The sequence below is a fragment of the Peromyscus eremicus genome, chromosome 23, assembly GCF_949786415.1.
Source record: "Peromyscus eremicus chromosome 23, PerEre_H2_v1, whole genome shotgun sequence".
In the NCBI taxonomy this organism is placed as follows: domain Eukaryota; kingdom Metazoa; phylum Chordata; class Mammalia; order Rodentia; family Cricetidae; genus Peromyscus; species Peromyscus eremicus.
The window spans coordinates 7,135,973-7,157,950 of NC_081438.1; the positions used below are offsets into that span (position 1 = coordinate 7,135,973).

Here is a 21,978-nt window from a genome sequence, read left to right on the forward strand (position 1 = left end):
AACTGATGACAAAATGGACAGACAGGACATGAAACAAAGGACTACTGATTCTTGCCTAAACAAGCGTGGTTATGGCTTTATCAAAAGGCATCTTCTGAGGCCAGGACAATATGGCACCATCCCTGACGTGGCCTTCGCAACTCGGAAAAGGTACAGTGCCCTTTTCTTCAAAGGCAGCTGAACAGGCAGTGGGCCGATGGCTTCTGATGTGCTGTGGAATAGCAGCTGAAACAGTTATTCTTGAAGAGTAACTAAGCTCACGCCTCTCAATAGTAGACTGGCATTTGATAGAGAGATGTGGAGAAGAACGGGATGCTGAGATGAAGCCATATGTACACAGCCAAGAAAAATGGAGAGCTGAACTAAAAAAACCATCAACAATTTCCAGAATTTAAAATCCTGAATCATGACATGACATTAGTGGAATTCAGGTGTTTCTGGTGCATGGACTGCTCTCACCCAATGTGAGGTTGAACTGTTGACCTTGTGTACATCCTACTTCACAAATGAGTCTGTCAGATATGCTAAGCCTATATAGGCTGAAGATGATGCCCCAGCATTGCGGAGAAACCTCAGGTGACTGTCCAGGCAGTTGGCTGTTTCTGTCAACTCACAAATTTTTTGGAAGTTGCTTGCATGCACTTTCTGTTTTTATTTTTGTTAGCTAATATTACTTCCTTCTTGGGTCTCTGAGGGAGTTGAAGATTAGTTAGTTATAGTTGAAGATTAGTTAGTTATAGTTGAAGATTAGTTAGTTATAGTTGAAGATTAGTTAGTTATAGTTGAAGATTAGTTAGTTATAGTTGAAGGTTAGTTAGTTGAAGATTAATTAGGATAGAAAGTGAATTAGATACATTTTGGACTTAACAAAATAGGATAATGAAATTATCATCTCTGAATTTGTCAAATACAAATGGACTAGACATTGTTTAGACATTTATTATTTGTATATATTGTATATAGTTATTGTACTTTTGTATATAGTTTTTCTTTTGTTAGTTATAACCTTTTTCTTTTTTTTCTTTTTATTAAAATAGAAAAGGGGAAATGTGGTGGTATTTTACTTGTACTGAAATGTGATTTTAATTGTATGTTAATAAATAAAGTTGCCTGGGGGTCAGAGTTATAGAGCCATAGCAAGTGCGTGGCGGTGGTGGCGCACGCCTTTAAGGACCTGGAGGGCGGTACATACAGGCAATGACAAGGCAGTCACGTGTTTAGTTTACAACCAATGAGAAGGCAGAACATCTAGAGTATTTAAAGACGTACACACAGGAAGTAGGCCTCTTTTTCGGAGAGCTCTCTTGGCTGAAGCAGGATAGCTGAAGCAGGAAGGGTAAGGCTCTTAGTTCTGACCTCTTGGCTTTCTTCTCTGAATCGGCTCTGTGTTTCTTATTTAATAAGACGGTTGGTTACATCTACAGGTCAGCAGTTAAGATCACTGGCTGCTCCTGCAGATGTTCAGTCTGTGTTCAGTTCCCAGCACCCACAGGGCAGTTCACAACCATCTGTAACTCTAATCCCAGGGGATCTGATGATCCCTTCTGACCTCTGTGGGCACCATGCATGCACATGGTACACATATATACATGTAGGCAAAATACTCATGCACATAAAATAAAAATAAATAATCTTTAAAATATATATATATATAACTATCATGTCCTGGAGCTAGAGAGATTAGTCAAAGGCTAAAAGTGCTTAATGTTCTTCCAGAAAATGGGAATTCTGTTCCCAGCACCCCATTAAGTGGATCACAACTGCCTGCAACTTCAGCTCCAGGAGACCCAGCGCCTTCTTCTGGCCTCTGGAGTCACTGTATACACACACACACACACACACACACACACACACACACACACGTACGTATGCACTAAAAAAATAAAAATAAAATCTTTTTAAAAGTTATCACGCCAGGCAGTGGTGGCGCCCGCCTTTAATCCCAGCACTCGGGAGGCCGAGGCAGGCGGATCTCTGTGAGTTCGAGGCCAGCCTGGTCTACAGAGTGAGTTCCAGAACAGCTAGGACTGCTTCACAGAGAAACCCTGTCTCGGAAAAACAAAAAACAAAAAAACAAAAAAGAAACGCATTCGTCCATCTGTTTGTACGTTAACCTCCTGCCAGGCTCAAGTGTATCGGAGAGGTCCTAAGACACAACCACTGCCGCAGAGGATGCTGGATCTTCTCAGCTGCTAACCCGCCATATGACCTTGAATGAGCCCAGCGACCTCGCAGATCCAGCTTGTCATCTGTAACAGCAAACCGCTCCCTAGGATGTTGGGTGGGCAGTGGCTCTCCCGCTGTAATCGATTCGATGACTTCCTCCCTGCAGACTGCTTCATGTGTATTTTTTGTAGGTTCTACCCATCAGAATGAGGTGACACCGTCGGCGCGGCTTGCCACTCACTGAGGAAAACCTAATGAAAGAGGAGTGAAATCAACTGTGAGCCCCTCCGCCTGCAGGACCTGGCTCAGGCACCCAGAGGCGCGGACCGCCACAGCCCAGACACCCTCAGTGTGTGGGGGTGGGGTGGGGAGGGGATGGGGGTGACACAGGGGGAAAGCCTGTGTCAGAGAGTGTGGGCAGGGGGAGGTGAGGATAGATACACTGGTGAGACAATCTTCCCCTCCCGGCCACGTCTGTAAGTCTGGCACAAAGCCTCACGGACCGCTTTTGCAGATCGCTAGCTAAAATTAGCAGCGGGTGTGAAAGCTGACTAACTCAGGGCTGGGGGTGGGGGGCACCGGCTGTGGCTGATTACTCAGGACGCTGGCTTGCAAGGGAGACTTGTCAGGAGCTTAAAGTGTTTAGTGACCCTTAAAAGACAATGCTGTAGCTCAGCCCAAGTGGATGTGTCTTCTCTGACAACCCCTTCCCCTTTTCCCAAAGTGATGAATGCAGTCGGGGGTAAGAAGTTGACAGCCCCTTGCATGGGCATTGGGCAGGTTGGCTACTGCACAGTAGTAGGAGTTATGATGCATGCTGGGTCTCTGTAGAAAGCCTAGGTGAGTGGCGCCGCCTAGAGTTACTTAGTAGTTGGCGCACACAGCCATGCGTTGGAAGTTCATCATTCCCAGACCAAAACCTAAAGCAAAAAGGCCTCCGATGTCACAAGCCACACAGTCAGCACAGGATTATTTCAGGTTAACAGTGGAAATGAAAGGTACTGTTTGTATCCCAGAGGCTCATCTAGTCAGTTCCTAGTTTCCAATTGTCATGGTTTTTTGTTTTGTTTTGTTTTGTTTCTTTTCTTTCTTTTTTTTTTTTTTTTTCCAACTTGACGCAAGCTAACTTTATCGAGGATCAAGAACCTCAAGTGAGAAAATGCCTCAGTAGGCAGGCCTGTGGGCATTTTCTTATTTAACGATTGATGTGGGAGGAGCCAGCCCATTGTGATGGACAGCAAGCCAGTGAGCAGCACTCCTCCATGCCCCTGCTTCAGCTCCAGCCTCAAGCTGGCTTCCCTCAGTGGACTGTGACCCAGGGTATGTAAGCCATAAACCCTTTCCTCCCCAGGTTGCTTTTGGTCATGGTGTTTTATCATAGCAACAGAAACCATAACTAAGACACAAGTTCATGAGTCTCACCATCAGGAGGTATCCTCAAATAGTAGGGCGGGCCAGAAGGCCAGAAGTACCCAGAAGGTCAGATTCCTAAGACTGACTCTCTACCAATTCTCAACAAGAACTGGTCAATAAGCATGCAACACACACACACACACCCATTACAAGACAGAGACAGGAAGTTAAAATATACCAGTTGCTTTGAGAAAAGGAAAATAATAGACCTGGTGCCTAATTTTTTACATTGATTATACACCAAGAGGATAATATCACGGGTGTTTGGGTTACATGCAATGCATTATTTAAGTTAATCTCATCTCGAAGGCATAAAGAAAATGTGGAGTGTGTACATAATCCAATTTGATTTGGCTGTAAAGAAAAATGCAACCACACCATTTGCAGGAAGCTGGATGAAACTGGATGTCATCGTGCCAAGGGAAATGAACTTAGGAAAGACAAATATCCTGGTTTTCTTTCATATGCAGAATCTAGACTGAAGTATATGCTAGTGTGTGTGTGTGTGTGTGTGTGTGAGAGAGAGAGAGAGAGAGAGAGAGAGAGAGAGAGAGAGAGAGAGAGAGAACAGAGAGGGGACTGTTTGCTAGAGGGGCAAGACTAGCAAAGAAGTGTAGTTGGGCGAGTGAATCAGATCAGGGGACCAGGATGATATGTATGAAATGAAACTGGCACATTGAGAAACAGTTTTGCACACTACCTAAAAAAGAATACAAGTATTCAAGAAGTGAAAAAGGTACACTTCACCCTATTCTTTTTTTACTGTTTTAACATGGCTACTCAAAAAACTGAACTGCACACAAGGGCTGCATCATTTCTCTCCAAGAGAGCAATGTCAGAGGGTCACTGTAGGACCACGCCCACTTCCCACAGTGGTCATTCACTATCATGCCTGTATCCTCTCCTTCCTTCATGGGTCTCGATATTTGACTCCCTTATCATGTTACAGGGACCACCTCCAAGATCAGTTAGCTGGGCCCCACCTTGAGTCAAAGCATGCTTTGGGGTAACCCAAACTAAGACACAGATCTTCTATGTATAGAGACATACTGGTTTAAATATGTCTCTATTAAAAGGGAGGTTTATTTTGTGGGATAGGTAACAGGGTCTGGGAAAGATGTAGCGCAGTCCGGCGGTATTCCCTGGAGAACTCTGCTCTGTCTACCTCCAGCGTCCAGGATCCAGGAACCAAGAGAGCTGGCCCATCCAGATCTCGGGTCTTCAGGGGTCCTCTCTCGGCTCCGCCTTGTAGGCGTGACAGTTACCGAAGCCTCAATGGAGGTGGTACTTCCAGGTCAAAGCTGGACCAGCTACCCACTACAGGGACACGTGTTGATTTGTATCTGTCTGTAGAGTCCATTTGCATATGATTCGGTGGGGGGATAAATAGTAGCACTGGAGGTTAAAGGTCAGGCTTAAATAATAGAACAGGAGGTGTGAATGATTACCTGCAGAGCACCTAGTACAAACAAATGGTATTAGCAGAAAGGGTATGGGCCCAGAATGGGTTTCTGCTCAGTCCCATGATCCCTCAGTGCTGTCCAGCTTGGTGCCTAAAGACAAGTGAGAAGTGTGTGCCTGGAGCAAGGGCCAAGACCCTGGCGCTGACCCAAATGTGAAGCTCAGCCCTGTGTCTTATTTTGTGCTGAGTGCTCTTGAAATAGCAGTGTGTGTGTGTGTGTGTGTGTGTGTGTGTGTGTGTGTGTGTGCTGAATGAGTAGAGGCTAGACCCAATTCTCACCAGCCACTCACCCTCCATGTGAACCAAGCTGGCAGCAGGAAGTAGATGCAGCCTGTTTCAGGGAACCCAAACAAGGCATGCCCCCTCCAATGGGATCATATGCCCTATCTGCTCCAGGATGGCACTGTGCTTACTGAGACGGTGATGAGAGGCTGTGTCATCAACACAGGAGGACACATATGTGTTCCAGGAGCACAGCTGGCTGCTTGTCAGGTCCCTAGAACTGCTAACACTGTAATGTGTGGGGCAAACACATGAGCTCTCAGGAAGGGCCCATGCACACCACCACTGGCCAATCCTTAAAGGAGGCAGTTCGAGAAGCCAAGGAAACCTGTACATGTTCTGAAGAGGCAACATTGTAGCCTCTTTTAAGATTAACTTATTTGATTTTATATGCATGTGTGTTTTGCTTACATGTATGTGTGTGAACCATAGGCATGTTTGGTGCCCAGGGAGGTCAGAAGAGTCCACCAGATCCTCTGGAACTAGAGTTATGGTTGTGAGTAGCCATGTGGGTGCTGGGAATCAAACCTGGGTTCTCTGCAAGAACAGTAAGTGGTCTGCACTGTTGAGCCATCTCTCCAGCACCTTTTCTTAATCCCCTTTCTAGAAATAAATAGTTTAACAGTAAAAGTTAAGACAGGTGCGGTGGCGCATGCCTTTGATCCCAGCACTCAGGAGGCAGAATCAGGTAGATCTCTGTGAGTTGCAGGCCAGGCTGGTCTACAGAGCGAGTTCCAAGACAGCCAGGGCTTCACAGTGAGACTGTTTCAATAAACAAACAAACAAGCAAAGGTCCTGAGTCAGCTAGACTTCAAAACAGTGTGTCACATGCCATGTAGTGATGCCCGGCTCTGTGACGGACCATAAATAGAACTGTGGTCTCCTAGGGTGCAAACGTAATGGAAAACTTTCCAATCTGTAGGGGCACGCAACCCTCCCACACCTGAGGAGCGTGGAGGAGCTTGGTGAGGCAGTTGGTGGATGCTCAGGGAAGAAGAGTCAGTTTTGTTTAGGAGTGTGACCCCTGCTAGGTTGACCACACTCGGGTGGGAAGGGGATGTCAGAGGAATCTGGGAAGAGTTAGAAGGAAGGCGTGAGGGTAAATATGATCAAAATATATTGCATATATACATGAAATTCTCATGGAATAAATTTTAGAAAGTAAAAATATATACATCCTATCATCTAGGGGACACTGTGACACTGCATTACTCACAGTTCATGGCAGAGCTGTGTTACATACACATTCAGGACACAGGATCCTGCACAGTATTTCACAGCAGAAAAACCACCTTGTTGAGTGACGGGTGACTGTCCCCTGCAGAAGATCAAATTCAAGAAAGACGGTGTGGTGCTGTCCGAGGTACCAAGGGCAGTCTGGCAGTTTTACACAGAGCCAGTGTTTTGCCCTGGATAGGCAGGTGGTGGTCACAGTACATACCGGTGAATACGTATGTTAAAAATAACATTTCTTTCATTTACTCTTTCAAACGCCCTGTTCTGGTTTAAAGCCATTTTTTTTTTTTAACATGTAGAATCGGGGAATAAAAGTCTCTCATCAACACAGCTCAAAGGGCTGCAGACACTTTGTCCCACCGACGCTCTAACTATCCAGGAAACTCTCTCCTGCTCCAACGTGGAAGTTCAAAGTTGGAGGTCTACAAGGACCAGCGGGAAATGTTGGTGGCTGTAGTGTGGCAGTTTTAAGTACTGACATGGTCCTGGCAGGAGGAGGACACAGATGCTGTGGTGGGGACACACTAACAGCATAATGACCTCAGTCAAGAGGGAAACTGCCCTTGTGCCCATCCAGGTGCCCGGTAAGACAGCCAGGTCCCACACGGGTGTTTTCGTAACATGTGGTTCACCTTACCATTGAAATACATCACATTTGTGAGGCGGTGGTGGTACATGCCTTTAATCCCAGCACTCGGGAGGCAGAGGCAGGCAGATCTCTGTGAGTTCAAGGCCAGCCTGGTCTACAGAGTGAGTTCCGGGACAGGCTCCAAAACAACACAGACAAACCCTGTCTCCAAAAAAAAAAAATCTCATTGCTAAATTTTTAAAAGTTAATTCAATCTTTTATAATTCACAATGTAAACCAAAGTGAGTTTCCACACTTCTACTTGGCAACCTGTTCATAAAGACTCCCGCTTGTGATCTCGGACACTGATGTCAAGTAGGTATTCTTCCCATTTCTGATGGGGAAACTGAGGTACAAAACAAGAGTTAAGATTTCAAACTCTTCGGCCAGGGAGATGTCTCGGCAGATAAAAGGAGCTTGTGGCTAAACATGACAAACTGAGTCCTCTAACTACACAATGGAAGGAGAGAACTGATTCCTACAAGTTGGCCTCTTTATGTATACTCAGAGGCATGCACATGCCCTTACACACAATAATAAGTAATTAAGGAAATGAATGTAATGTTTTAAAGATTTCAAATTATCTGGAGGAGTTTACAGCGGGACTCTGGTTGTCTGTCACCAAGTACAGCTACCTGTTTGGTAATCTGTGCCTTGCAAATGCTTGGAAAGGAAACTCAATCTAGAAAAGAAATGTTTCACGGATTGAGAAAAGTTCCTGATGGACGGTAACATAACAGCTGCTGGGCAGATGTCGGTCAGTGTGTTTCATGGTTCGTTATGAAAGCGGTAGGATATAATGACTTTAATCAAATCAACTTTGAATGTACTAACAAGCAGCATGCTGGCCATACGGTGTTCTCAGGCTCAGTTTAATTATCTGTAAAAAGAAAAACAACAACAAAAATAATATAACAACACTTGCTAGGGAGATCTGTGCTAACATACCTTACCGCATCCATATGTATACAATATGTATATTATATGTATATGTATATACAGATCATGATGTATATATCCTATATCAGTCGATACAGAATATATAAAGACATACAGCCATCCCTCTGTATCTATTACTGTGGGATCGGGCAGCTGCAAATTACATGCTTCGTCATTAAGCCTATAATAGTCACGACTGTAGTGTGTATACACGCTCGTGTGCAGACTGATTTCTTGCCATTGTCACCTAAGCAGGACATTACAACAACACTTTACTCATCATTTACCTTGCTTTAGGTACTATAAGTAACCAGGGATGACTGAAAGTCTACAGTAAGATGTGCACAGGTGTATGCATGCACTATTCCATTTGAGATGAGATGTGAGCATCTGTGGAGTTGGGAACCCCTGGGGCAAGGGACACTAGAACAAGTCACCTGCAGAAGCTGAGGGACAACGGTACTCACATTTCTATAATGTCCACGGTCATCATGATATGACAATTACAGAAGACTATAGGGGAATCAGGCAAGGTTGAATGAAAGTGTCACAAGTTTGGGAAGCTACCTGGATTGAACTGGAATCTAGTTCGGCTACTTACCAGCCAGCTACCAGGAATATTTAAACTCTTTAATCAATAATGCCTATGCCTTTGGGAGCAGTTTTAAAGATTAAATATAATAATTGGGATCACGGTATGCCAGGCACTATCACAAGTCTCTCAAAGCTTTTGTGCATTTGATGCATGCAGCAGGCTCAGCATTGAATGGACTATAGTCTGTGCTCAGCAAACAGTGGAGAGTGTTGCTATTAACGTCACTCAGGAGACTTTGTGAGCATAATGGAGTAAATGGCGGGGTGAAGGTGTAATTAAGTAGGTTAATCAAAGACTTCAGTGTACATGAAGAAAATATTGGGCAACAGGCAAGAGCCAAAAGATGAAAAGCCAAAACAAAACACAGTTGTTGTGGAGGCTGCAGGCTCCAAACACACAAAATAAAAGAAGGGGAAAACACCCAAATTCTAGTTTAGTTTCTTCTGGAAAGACCCATTTCCAGTCTGTTCTCGGTATCTGAGGTTAGTGATAGATTACCCAACCAGAAGTCAAAGATATGCTCCCCACATCACAGTCGTTGCTAGTGACTACCAAGAATGCTGTGGGAAAAGATTATGAGTTGAGTACATTCCTGTAATCTCAACACAAAGGATGTGGAGTCAGGAGGATCAGAAGTTCAAGGTCATCCTTGACCACAAAGTGAATTGAAGGCCAGCCTGGTTTAATGAGATTTTGTCTCAAAATCAAATAGTAAAGTAATTCTGAGATCTCACATCTGAGCTTAAAGAGAGTGAGTGGCATGATTGATTAGTAATGTCTGCCTTGGGCGGAGTAAGGAGAAAAGTAACAAACATACATCATGATATGATAGCCATCCCTAAAACCTTATCACATGAGGGATGTTAGGAAGGAAACAAATGAAATAATTTACTACCCTAAATAAGTTCTGTAATACAAAATATAATTATCTTCAAGATGTTACAATTAAGTACATATTTTCAGTAGGAGCTTAGTCCCTTTAATAACAGACACAACACATCCAAAATAGCTTTTCTCGCTGTGGCAGCGGGGGCGTGAGCTAGGCCACCCCTGAATTCCTCTCAGTCCTGCACTTTCAGGGCAGTGTGACCATGCTGTCCCAGCTGTGTTCCTGGTAGCTCATCCTTTCCCAGCAGCTTTGCTTTGAAGATGCCATGAATATTTAAATATACTCTAGGCGAAGCATTTTTCATGATTCTCAATTTTCCCACAGACCAGAGGTGGTTTTTATTTGTACAAAGCTCATTTTTGAGATGCGTGGAGAGCATATAGATGCATCTGAACCCATGGGCATCGTGTTAGACACACACATTCAGACCTTCAGGTCACGTGCATATAAATTCCTTCCCTCAGCTCTTGACTCTCAGCTCTGAGGTCAAAGTCGCCAGATGAAGGCCATTGGCATGACTTCTGGGTCCAAATCAGTAGCTTTGAAATAAGTTTGTGTACTGAATCCTTGGAAAGGATCTACTCATGCTTCTTCTGCTGCGATTCATAGGCCATGACCTCAGGACCACGTGACTGAGAACAGCCAATGTCCCCCTCAGCTATCTTGATGAGCAAGGGGCTGAATGAGTCACAAGGGGTCTGGAGGGGAACAGGTAATTAAGGAATTAAAAGGTTGAGGTAGGGCATTGGTTAAACACATATATCTGTTTTTCTCTTTTTTTTTTCTTCCATGAAATCTCACTAAAATAAATGTAAAGTTATAAAAGAGATCTCACTAGAATGAAGGGGCCTGAAAAGGAAAAATCAATTCTAGAATCTAAAAGCGAATATTAAAAGCACAACCGAATCTTCAGCGGACAGGGTGGCAAGCTGAGAAGGTTCCAGGACCATCTAGAAATGTAAGTGTGGGAGGTCAGGAGCAGCACTGTGAAAAGCAGATGCATAGCTTGTGTGAGGCCCTGGGATCAACATCCAGAGCAAAGCAAAGGAGGGGGGAGGCTGGGCAGATGCTTCATCAGAGCATGTACTGCTCTTGCACAGAATGGGAGTTCAGTTTCCAACACTCCAACACATTGGGGTGGGGGGCTCACAACCACCTATAACTGCAGCTCCAGAGGATCCAATGTCCTCTTCTAGTGACTATGGGCACCTGTGTTTGCGCGCGCGCGCGCACACGCACGCGCGCACGCGCGCACACACATAAAAATAAAATAAATCTTTAAACAAAAGAAAGGGCAAGGCATGACAGTGTAAAGTTTTAATCCCAACACTCGGAAGGGCGAGGCAGGCAGATCTCTGTAAGTTCAAGACCAGTCTAGTCTATAAAACTGAGTTCCAGAATAGACAAGGCAGTTACACAGAGAAACCCTGCCTCAAAAAGAAGGAGGAGAAAGAGAAAGGGAGAAGACAGAGAAAAGAAGTAGAGATTAAAAATGGTTTCTAGGAGCTGGAGAGATGGCTCAGCGGTTAAGAGCACTGACTGCTCTTCCAGAGGACCCGGGTTCAATTCCCAGCAACCACATGGCAGCTCACAACTGTCTGTAACTCCAGTTCCAGGGGACCCAACACCCTCACACAGACAAACACATAGGCAAAACACCAATGCACATAAAAAAAAAAATTGTTTCTAGAAATTGTTTCAATGAAAGTAGAAAAAAAAAAAACTCAGAAGAGTTAGAAAATAAACTGGCAAGCTCTCTCAGAACATGGAATAAAAAGTCAAAGGGACAGAAAATATTAAATGACATGAAATGTAACAATTGATACAAGTATCCTACCTGGGAAGAGAATCCCAGTGAGAGATTTCCTAAACTAGGTTAGCCTGTGGGTGTGGCAGCTGGGGACTGTCTTGATGAAGTTACTTGATATGGGAAGATATGCCCACCATGGGTGGCAGCATTCCCCGAGTCTGGGTCCCAGACTGTTTAAGAGTGGAGAAACAGCTGAGCAGTAGGCATGCATCATCCCTCTCTCTCTGCTCTTGGCTGTGGATGTCACATGAGTAAGCATTTCACATTCCTGTGTGGCCTTTGACATCCATACAGCAGTGGACTGTCAATAATCTAGAATTTGGGACTAAGATTAGCCTTTTCTCACTTAGGTTGTTTTGTGTCGGAGTATCGTATCACAGCAACAGATATTAAACTACAACACCCCTGCTCGCCTGGAACACACAGTTCTCCTGCCTTGGGCTCTGGGGTGACAGTACAGCAGTTGTAGCCCCCCCCCCCACAAGAAGGTGGGGTGCCTTTAAGAACAGCACAGTTCAGTGACTATGGCCCAGGGTCGCTCAGGTGGCAGGGGGTCCCACATGAAGGAGTGACTGGGGCTAGAGGATCCATTTCCAAAGCAAATGACTGGGTCCTACTGCTCTTGATGAAGAGCCTCAGTTCCAAGCTGAACACCAACAGGAGTCCTTGGTTCCTTGACATGGGTGCCTCTGAGTCCTATTTAACATGGGAGCAAATGCTCCCAGAGCAAGTGACCCAAGTCAAGGCAGAGGCCCTTTAGATCTCAACCTCAGAAACAATCCCGTCATTTCTGGGCTAACAGGAGAGCTGATGGTGCAAGGGTGTAGCTGCCATCTTGCCATCTTGCAAGTTGGCCCCACTTGCATACATATGGTTGTCCTTCAGAGTTATGGAAGCATTGGCTATACGACATTCCCCCCCTCCCCCCCACACACCATATGTCAGAATCTGTGGTGACCCAAGACCCTGGTATAATTAGCATAGCATTTGCATATAACCTCCACACATCCTCCAGTCTATTCTTAATCACTTCACGGTTGCTTAGAATACTAGACACAGGAGCATGCTAGTTAAATACTTACTATGTTGTTTGAGGACCAGGATACAAAGACTGCACAAGGCCTAACTACCTTCTCCCCTTGCGGTTCAGGGTTGACCGCGGATTCTGTGGATATAGAGGCTACTGTATTCCCAGGACATAAGGGAAATACATTAAAAACACAAGTTCCTAGAACTGGGAAATTTCTAACTGCTCGGTGCCATGGGCACACACCAAGGCCAATCGTCGTGAGGTTTCAAGATACTGAGTCCTTTAAGCTCCTGGAGACGTGACAAAGTCAGGCCAAAACGGCTGATAATTGGGATGGATTCTGACTTCTTGAGGAAATCCTGGAAGCCATAAGCATTGCCTTCAAATCCTAAAGGTAAATGGTTCCCGGGCTAAAATTAAACCGGCCGGAATGGGTAGCACTGGAGAGGCACGGGCCAGATTTTAAAAGCCGAAGATGGATTCGGAGTACACACACCCCGATGAATCAGGAGCACAAAGGACTTCTAGAAACAGAAGGGAAGGAGAGCAGAGCTCAGAGAAACACACAGAGCATCAAGCTGGTGTGAGGCTTTTCAGTTCTCGAAACCTGAAACTGTCCCCCCACCAGCCAGACTTTCAGTTAAGCAGGAACAGAAGAGAGGCATCTGCAACCCAGCTTTGGGGGGTACCAGCAAGTGTGTCCTATACAAACACAGGAAGACAGACAGACAGACAAGAAATGGAAGCTACAGATGCAAAGACGGCTGAAAGGGCCTGCAGGGGGATGGCTGTGGGCCAGGCCAGGAGAACAGGGTCTGCAGGAAGAGGGATTTCGATGCTCAGAGAAGACTTTGCACAGCACATGTCTTTTGAAGGAACTTAATCAGTTGGTAATGAGTCTGGAGTCGGATTAGCCCTACGCACGTAGACAGCCAAGCAAATGACAAGAAGAAAATGATAATACAACTATTAACTGGGGTGGGGGGGAGGCTGTCAAGGAGAGAACAGCAATTCTAGTTTACAGTACAAGAGAGCTGTGACTAGATTATAGTCACAGTAATGTAAACACTGAATGTCAACCTAAGTGACGGGTTGACTATGAGAGTGGGCGTGGCTTCCACAGTGGAAAAGGTGATGCCGGGCCCCAAAACACCCGCTTTCATAGCAGACTACCAAGAGTCAGATGCGAAACGCCACAGCGACCAGCTCCATAGTGCAGTGACCTCCAGCAAGTGAAGGGGAAAACCCGATCCCTAGATTTGGTGGCCAAAGTGTCTGGAAGCTTCTAAGTGCGCTTGCCTCATTTTGTCTTGAAAGAGATTCAGGGCTTGGGGTGTAGCTTATGATAGAATGCTTGGCCAGCACATATGAAGCCCTGAGTTCAAGCCCCGGCACTGCATGAAGCCAGGTATGCTGGTGTGCCCCCATAACCCCAGGACTCAGAGGTGGAGGCAGGGGGATCAGAAGTTTAAGGTTAGTCTTGGCTACATAGTGAGTTTGAGGCCACTCTGGGCTACATGAGACCCCCCTAGAGGGAAAGGGAGGGAGGGAGAGGGGGAGATGAAATGGAGGGAGGGGGAGAGGGAGGAAGAGAGGAGAGGAGAGGACAGGGAGAGAGGCACCATGATAAATGACAAGGCTAAAACCGAACACTTACTTCATTTCGCCAGCATCTAGTGGGCACCTGCAGCCCACTAGAAAAAAGAAAAAACGGTTCACTTCACAGGGTGTTAGAGAAAAAAGAAATGCCAACCTTGTCTGTGTCCTCCCTGGAACATGGTAAAGCGGTTTCCTCAACCCACCCAGGGACACAGCAGTTAAAATAAGATAAACAGGGGGGGGGGGGCAGGACATCGACTTGCCTTGAATGACTCAGGACTTGTGACTAGTGGCTGTCACTGGCCTTTCTTGGGTAAACAGCTGTGGGAAATTGGCTAGGGCTTAGCCTCAAGCCCCTTTACTCCCTCGGGGCCCCGCCAACTCTAACCCATCCTTCCCTCCATCTTAGTTTTAAATAACTCACTGGGTCCAATCAGTGCTGCCCATTTGCACCTGGGTTAGAGCCTACCCACAGGTGTATACGCAACCTACCAATGGCTACGCACACCCCCAAAATAAATCCCCCCCCCCCCCCCCCCGCAGTCATTCGGGTAACCACACTGCTGTGGGTCCAGGAATGCAACAGCCATGTCACGTACAGAGGAGAGCGTTCACTGGTCTCCCCCCATCCTCTGAGAGAGAGCCCCTCCCAGAACCGTGGGCGGGGGCTGGGAGGCCTAGCTCTAGATGTCCCACTGAATGCTGAGTCACTACTTCTCATCACTTTGACCAGTTTCAGTCTCTGTCTTAACGGATGGATGCCCACGTCAAAACGTCCAAACGCAGCTTCTCCAACCGAGGCTGAGAGCAGCCCAGGTCGATACGTCGTCCCAGGGTTCCTATTCAGAAGGGTTTGGGGATTTCTCCAAAAATCACACCGCTTGTAAGAGCGAGCTGAAATTCAAGCCCAGCTTTTCAGGTCCCAGCCTAGGGAACAGTCTTGAGACTGGACCTTTCTTCTGTTTAACCTCAGATCTGGGTCCTAGCTATTGCCCAACCATTGTTGACCCCTTTGTGATCAGACCAGCTCCCACCCCACACCCCCCACACCTCCCCACCCCCCCGCTCCCAGCCTGGAAACTGGAAACAGGAGTGGGACACCCGCTCAGGTGACAAGGAAGAGTCCCTTGCACTCTGGCAGGGACGGGAGGGCCCATGGGAAGACACCACATGAACGGAATGGAGCGACAGGCACACCTTCCTCTTCCATGCCTCAGTTTCTCCCTTGTACACAGATTGCCCGGCCTTGTGTAGTAAATAAGACCACGTGGGAAAGCTGGGCGGTAGTGGTGGCGCACGCCTTTAATCTCAGCACTCCGCAGGTGGATCTCTGTGAGTTCGAGGCCAGCCGGGTCTACAAGGCGAGTTCCAGGACAGGCACCAAAACTACACAGAGAAACCCTGTCTCGAAAAAATAAAAAAACAAACAAACAAACAAACAAAAAAAGACCGCATGAGAAGCTGCACACATGGAGGAACACAGTCAGTATCAATAAAGTCAGTCTCTTTTCAATGCCTATATTGACAGATTTCATCTAACACATTTGGAATCTCACAGGGGAGAGCTGTGTGTTGGAGAGGGAGGCGGACAGACAGACAACTGTCTAACAGGGCGGGGCGCTGCCGCCCTTCGTTGGTTTTACATACGCGTTAGTGTGCGGAGACTTTCAGAGGCATGTAAGTGTGAAATTGGAAAGTCACTGCAGGCCAGCCACGAGCCACTGCCCCGGGGGACATAAAGGGGAGGAGTGGCGAGCAGGTGAGCCAGGGAGAGGAAGGAGAAAGGAAAGAGGTGGGAGGGAGACAGGAGAGTCTAACGGAAAAGAAAGAGATACCCGCTGCAGGACAAGCTGACTCTGAAGTTCAGAGATGGACTGCCGGAGTACTGCCAAATACGTGTTCTGGGGCTTTAAACGTGGCCTATACTCACTCACCTCTGTGTGCCAGCCTTGCCTTCCTCTGACCCCACGGAAGACCTGAGAACACAAGCCTAGCCAGTGGACTTCAATCAAGGTCATTGGCAGAGAACTCGGCACCTAAGGCATGTGGTCCTCTGGATGGTGATGATCTGATCAAACCAGTCAAAAGTCCAGCAGGGAGAGAGGAGGGGCCCCGAGGCTCCACCCACCTCAGAGGAGATATTGGCAGTTGAAGATGCTGAACAAGAAGAGTCACAGTCCTGGGGGGGGGGGGTGGCCACTGGTAAACGGTCACACGCCTATGCACATAGGGGCAGGACTTGACTCAGGTTATCAATAACAACTTTAAAAATGATGACGTGAGGCAGGGAGGGAGGTGGGGGACCTAGGAGGTGGCGGGTGGACGTGAACAATACACACCGTATAAACGTACAGAGGTTTCAAAGAATATAAAGTAATATTTTAAAAGGAGGGTGATGGTTTTCATTTCAAGTAGAAGAAAACAATTATCTCAGAATGATTGCACTTGACCAAAGATGACTATGGCCAAAGTCCCTGTCCTGTTGGGGTGACAGTGAGTCTCTCACCAGAAGCCCTAGGACAGAGACTCTTTGTTCCGATCTCTATGGAAACAATAGTCCTGTGCTGAGAATAATGTGGTCCCAAACACCACTCTCCCCATGGTAAATCAGCTCTGAGGAAAAGGGGGCCATCAATGGTCATCTCCATCTGACAGAAGCCAGAAATAAGTAACAGAGTAGGGAATGGGTGCCGAGGCCTACCAGGGGTTCAAGGATGCAAGCAAGGCGTTCACTGCTAAAATCGGAAAACGCCCAGGCATGTCGGTAGAGTGCATCCTAACGCCAATGTACACAGACACCAAGTAAATGCCCCAAGGTTGGTAAGTGGCTCTGCCAGGCTCATGAACTCTGGACTCCATTCACTTCAACCACCGCACTGAAGAGGCAAAGCCACAGAGGCCACAGTGAGACAGATACAGAACGGGATGTGCCCTGTGCCGTCCAGCAGACCCGGCACCTGCAGGTCCCAGTGATCATCCCTCCCACATTCTAGGGATGTCACCACCTCTCCTTAGCCATCTGGCCCCGGGTGTTTAGTGTTGCTGGGCCTTGGCTGCTTTCATGAAGGGGTGAAAGTTAAGTCGGGGATGGCAAACTGAATGGTTTGTCCACAAGCAAACAAAGTCAACCGGGGGGGGGGGGGGGGGTGTTAGGGATGCAGCACAGTTGGGAGGTTCACCTGGTATGCTCCAAGCCCTGGGCTAGAATCCCTCAGTCCTTTATAGACCTGCTGCGGAGGTGCACGCCTGCAATTCCAACACTCGGGAGTCAAGGCAAGAGGGTCTAACGTTCAAGTCTGCTACACTACAGTGGCTGACCCCACAGGCCTGAGGACACGGGCCGCACACATTGGACTCAGAGGGTTAAAAGAGACAGAGGACATGAACTTGGGGCAGTGGGGAGGTGGGGGAAGAGCCAACTCCACAACTGTTCTCTGACCAGGACATGCATGGCATGGCAAGCACACATGTACAACAACAACAATAATAATAATACTCAGTGAGGTCACCCTTCCAGCTGTGTCTAAACTGCACCCTCTCACCTCTGTGACCAGGCCTCCACTGATGTGGTCATGTGATCTCATGACTGGCATCTTTACTCTCATGGCCTCTGAGTGCCAAATGCTGCTCCCTTCTGACGTCACATCATGTCTCTTGTGGTTCCTTTTCTGTTGCTGTGACGGAACAAGGGGCCAAAAGCAACTTGAGGAGAAGAGGGTTTATTTGGCTTACATAGTCTAATCACAGCCCGTCCACTGGGGGAAGTCAAGGCAGGAGCTGAAACAAAGGCCATCAAGGGATGCTGCGTACTGCCCGTGGCTTTGCTCAATCTTTCTTTTTACCACCCAGGCCCACCTGCCCAGGGATGGCAACACCCACGGTGAGCTGGGCCCTCCCCCATGGATCACTAATTGACAAAGTGCCTCACAGCTGGATCTCCTGGAGGCATTTTTCTCCACTGAGACTTGTAGCATGAATTCTAATTGGTCTTTACAATAAAAACCGGGAGTCAGATATCAGGGTGAAAGCTGAAAGATCAGAGAAGCAGAACAGCCAGCCACTAGAAAGACTTCTTACCTCTAGGAATCCTCAGACTGAAAGGGCCTAGCTTCTCTCTCCTCCCAACTTATATTCCTCTCTCCGCCCACTCATCACTTCCTGTCTCCACCTCCCTAGTGCTGAGACTAAAGGTGTGTGCCACCACTGCCTGACCTCTATGGCTAACTAGTGGGTGGCTTTGCCCTCTGATCTTCAGGCAAGCAAGCTTTATATCACAAAATATCACAGCAGAGGCGCCTTCCTCTCTGATGACTCTAGCTCGTGTCAAGTTGGCATAAAACCAGCCGGTACAGTGGTTATTAGAAAAACCGTGTCTTCTGGAAAGATCCTAAAGCAATTGTGTTCCTAGTGTCAATGACACGTCCAGAGCAAATGGTCCCTCTGTCTTCCTTCATTCCACCCAGTCTGCTCAAAGTGCAGGCAAGTACTTATCAGCCTCAGCTGTAGCCAGGAGTCACCATCCTTCAGAGATCAGAAGCGTCTCTACCTCTGCCAGGAGACTGCCGATCTAAGCAGGGCACTGGATGGAACTGAGGCTTGAAGCGGCGAGTCAGGACTGGTGTGTCCTTCCATTCTCCCGTGACAAGTGTCTCCACAGGAGGACAAGGCAAGAGAAAGCTCACATATCAGAGAGCATCCAGGCACAGGATGTCCAGCTCTCCATGCGGCTGGCTGAGCTCTGGGTTTTTCATGGAAACTCGGTTAATTCACCAGCCTTGAATCTGGAAGCACAAGGTCCTTCGCCAACTACCTCATTAAATGAGAAAGTCCCCAGAAAAAGAAAAAAAAAGTTGAGAGAGAGAGAGAGAGAGAGAGAGAGAGTCCCTTCCATAAGGTTTCAGTACTGTCTGGTATACACAAAGGTACTCAGGCTTTATCCATCCAGGTAACAAGCAGGAGAATAAGTGGTGGCAGACTTACCCACTGGGTTATGTCCGTTCCTGCCGGCTCTGGCATTTCTGGTATATCTTTGCCCCATACTGGGTGTCTGGCTAGAGCTATGGGAGGACACATATTAGTCAGCTCATCACTATGGTAACATGACATCTAAGCTAAGCAACTTAACAAGAAGAAACATTTGTTCAGGCTCAGTTGCGGGGGTGGGAGTAGGGTGTCAGTCCATGGCCAATCGCCTGTGGTCGTAGTGGGAAGGGCACTAGCCTAGCATCCCTCAATCCCTTTCAAGGACTCACCCACAATGACCCAAGACCTCTCCCTGGGAACCACCCCTTAAAAAAATCCCACTACCCCTCAATAGAACACAGCTGGGGCCGAAGCCTTTAACATTTCAGACCCAAAGTACAGGAATTAAGACAGAAAACTGGATTGTGAAGAGGAACTGGAAGTTGACAATGTCACCGAGTGACGCCTCAGTCAGGAGTCTGCTCCCACGGTTTTCCACCCGAGCCAACTGGATCTCATCTCTGACTGTGGGTTACCGCCCCAATCACAGAATTTGAGGGGCAGCACCCCTCCCTGTGTTTCACAAATGAGGAATGAACAGAGGGCCCCAAGAGCTTTTCAACATCGCGCCACAACATCCACACTCCCCTGCAAACTCCCATCCCCGTGATCCATGGAAGGAAAACCTAAAATACAAATTTGATCACTTGGCAAGTCAACCGATCCAACAGTCTTCACAGCAGCTTTCTCTTGGACAGTTTATTATTCAAAAGACAGCTCTGGGAGTTCCAGGTCAGCCTGGTCTACGGAGTGAGTTCCAGGACAGCCAGGGTGACACAGAGAAACCCTGTCTCAAAAAAAAAAACAAAAAAAAACCCAAAAAAACAAAATACAAAATACAAAAACAAAACAAAAAAAAAAACCTATACTTTTAAAATTATTTCACAATTGACATTCGCCTCTCAGAACATTGAGGTGGCAGCCGCTAACGGCACTGAAGGAGGCCCACCAACTGCTTGCAACAGCTGCCGATTTACCTTGAATTTGAAATGGTTTGGGCTCTTTGGAAACAATGTCGAGATACCAAGATTAGAAATTCCAAATTACCAGATGAGAAGCAAAATTCTTAAATAAGGAGATTATCTACTAAAAATTCAAGAAAAACATAAAAAAATTAAAGAAAAAAACTAAGAAACAGAAAATACTGTAAAAAGGATCCACTCCTCTCCACTGCGCTTAAGAAATAGAATCTGGCCGGGCAGTAGTGGAGCATGCCTTTGACCCCAGCACTTGAGAGGCAGAGCCAGGTGGATCTCTGTGAGTTCAAGGCCAGTCTGGTCTACAGAGTGAGTTCCAGGACAGGCTCCAAAACACCACAGAGAAACCCTGTCTCAAAAAACAAAAAAAAAAAAAAAAGAAGAAGAAAAAGAAATGGCATCAACCTTATGTACAATCACCAGCCTCATTTCACTTAAAAAGGCACCCAGTCCTGCACAGGGGCTTCACAGAATCAGCAGTTTAACCTGAAGATAAGGATCTGGGGCCTTTCATGGCCCCAGTTACAAGTGTAGAGAAAGCAATCACGTTAGCAGTTAGACAAGCATCGAATACTAGTATCTGATGGGAAACACACACCCTGGCTTTGGTTATGGCTACGGAAATCTATCTGGAAGTTGTCAGGACACTGGCTTGACAAGAGGTATGGGGGAGACGACACACAGACATCCCACTGCAGAGGTTGACATTCTGGACTCGTGGCCAGCTAACACTGGAAGAAAACACCCTGATGTAAACAGCATCAGAACTGCCTGGGGACGGTTGGATTCAAGGTCATCTGCTCTGTGGGGGTCTATGCAGAGACAAGGAGCTTGTGGAGTTCTAACAGTCCCCAGGCTGAAGGCCAGCCTCCTGCTCCTCCAGCATCTATCTGCTTCCCCTTTAAGCCTCTGTCCCTCACTGAAGGATCTCTGTCCACAAATAAGAGCCCACGAGAACAACAGACTGCAGATTCCTCACGTCAAGCGTGACTAAAAATCTCAAGTGTTCTGGGATCTGGAATATTAATTTTCCAAGGCTGTATCTCAAGTCCCCTTCATGGCTTCTAAGGGCACTGGGCAGGCAGTGAAGGTCAAGGTCATGTCCAAGTATGGCCCCAGATGACCTCGGAAGTTACAGAAGGCAAAGGGGTCAACATCCTGGTCTTAAAGTTACTTCACAAAGTACAGTGTGGCCACCAGGCAAGGTGGAGGAGACACCAGAGGAGTGCCCCACCCCACCCCCAGCCTCTCCTGATGAAAACACACTTCCAAATGCTGTACAGGGAGACAAGGAAGGTCACAGCTAAGGAAGTGTCCTGACTTACCCCCTTGGTGACAAACACCAAATACATCTAAATGATTTCCGTCATGGGCACCTGAGCTTTTCAGCAGGGTACTTCCCCAAACCCTAGGGAACTCGGGCGACTGAGTCCACCTATGGAAGCCGCTGCTTATCCTGGGCTTGGGTCACTGCAGTGAGCATGTAACAATGGGGTTCACTGCAGCAAGCATGTAACAATGGGGTTCACTGCAGCAAACATGTAACAATGGGGTTCACTGCAGCAAACATGTAACAATGGGTTTCACTGCAGCAAACATGTAACAATGGGTTTCACTGCAGCGAGCATGTAACAATGGGGTTCACTGCAGTGAGCATGTAACAATGGAGTTCACTGCAGTGAGCATGTAACAATGGGGTTCACTGCAGTGAGCATGTAACAATGGGGTTCACTGTAGTGAATATGTAACAATTGGGTTCACTGTAGTGAATATGTAACAATTGGGTTTACTTCAGTAAGCATGTAACAAAGTGGGGTTCACTGTGGTGAACATGTAACAAAGTGGGGTTCACTGCGGTGAGCGTGTAACAAAGTGGGGTTCACTCAGTGAGCGTGTAACAAAGTGGAGCTCATTGTGGTGCACATGGTAG

General features: G+C 47.0%; 1 long non-coding RNA gene across 3 annotated transcripts; it reads right to left on the reverse strand.

The window, feature by feature from the left end:
- Positions 1-1,938: 1,938 nt before the first annotated feature.
- Positions 1,939-21,501, reverse strand: LOC131898367 (uncharacterized). Of its 3 annotated transcripts, XR_009375909.1 has the most exons (5): positions 21,374-21,501; positions 19,030-19,106; positions 18,596-18,830; positions 17,592-17,723; positions 7,978-8,067 (listed from the first exon to the last, which is right to left on the reverse strand). It is a non-coding gene; the product is annotated as an uncharacterized LOC131898367 (long non-coding RNA). The 3 variants fall into 3 exon arrangements; XR_009375908.1 differs by lacking the exons at positions 7,978-8,067; positions 18,596-18,830 and adding an exon at positions 1,939-2,417; XR_009375907.1 differs by lacking the exon at positions 18,596-18,830.
- Between the last annotated feature and the right edge of the window lie 477 nt (positions 21,502-21,978).